Source organism: Micropterus dolomieu, unplaced genomic scaffold (assembly GCF_021292245.1).
Source record: "Micropterus dolomieu isolate WLL.071019.BEF.003 ecotype Adirondacks unplaced genomic scaffold, ASM2129224v1 contig_10470, whole genome shotgun sequence".
In the NCBI taxonomy this organism is placed as follows: domain Eukaryota; kingdom Metazoa; phylum Chordata; class Actinopteri; order Centrarchiformes; family Centrarchidae; genus Micropterus; species Micropterus dolomieu.
The window spans coordinates 1-1,161 of NW_025739456.1; the positions used below are offsets into that span (position 1 = coordinate 1).

General features: G+C 45.3%; 1 non-coding gene across 1 annotated transcript; it reads right to left on the reverse strand.

Moving 5' to 3' along the window:
* Positions 1-1,047: 1,047 nt before the first annotated feature.
* On the reverse strand, positions 1,048-1,160 carry LOC123965616. The gene has a single exon (XR_006823738.1). It is a non-coding gene; the product is annotated as a U5 spliceosomal RNA (small nuclear RNA).
* Between the last annotated feature and the right edge of the window lies 1 nt (position 1,161).

Sequence of the window (1,161 nt, forward strand, 5' to 3'; positions counted from 1 at the left end):
TGGAAGCTTTGAGGGTCTTGCCATTGTTGGATGGGGACCCTCCAAGCGCAATTCCAGATGCCATCCTCATCTCTCACTTTGGTAGCCTGGCCTTTAACAGTGCAAAATCTACCCAGCCACAAACAAATGTCATCTGCATTCACAGTCTCATTGAACATTCTGACAATTACCGTTTTAGCGGCATTATCAGTCAGTTTCTCAACGTTAAATGCAGTAAACTAGGGTTTTTCATTTTCGAAGCGTGTCCAGAAATCTCTGAACACGGCAGCAGAGAAAAAACTCACATCGAATCCTTTTCCAAATGGCAGAGTCAAAATACAATTTATATCCTGCGGGGAGAATTTCAAAATGTTCTGGATCATTTTCCTTGAGAAGTCAAGCCTTGACATAACAAGGGTTTTCACATCTTTTTCTTTGAATGTAAATCTGACACTGTGGTGCCTCCTCATGCCGGCATGGTTGGCTGCCATGGTGGAGGCACCACAACGTAAAAGTGGTAAAAGAAGCTAAAACACCTAAAACAGTCTAAAACCAAGTCAACTAAAATAAGGTAAAAGAATGCTCTAAAAAGAGCAATAAAAGCTACTAGAAATGTTAGAAAGGTGAATAAAACACACTTACCTTGTCTTGTTGGGCCTGGTCGAGATGTTATTCCGGCAGAGTACAGGTAAGCAGTCCTCTGAACCAATGAATTCCTTTGTGTGAAACAATTTCAACTACAACAAAGTTGAAATTTTCTTCACAAGGAATAATGTGAGTATCCTCCCAAAAACCTGGTAACACAAAACTTGGCCACAAACAGGCAAAAGTTTTATCCAGACACAGAAGGCGATCGCAGTCTTACCCAAAAGGCCGAGAAGCGATAACCCCAACTGGTTGCTTCCAGCGCCCACCTCCCGGAGCAGTTCTCCCCCTGCCGTGACGCAGTGGTTTCAACTGCGCGTAACAACGGCTGCGTCTCAGCACCTCCGCCCGAGCGCTCCTCGTCGCACCGCTCAACCTCGGCGAGGGCGGCGTTTTATTTCCTTTTCACAAACGCACGAGGCTCGGCCACACGGCAGAGCCTGCCAAAAATAGTTTTAACTCATTGGCGTCCCTCTCCACGGAAGTCTTTAGTAAAAGGCGAAAGACTTGTACGTTATGAAGAGAAACCCGAGTAAG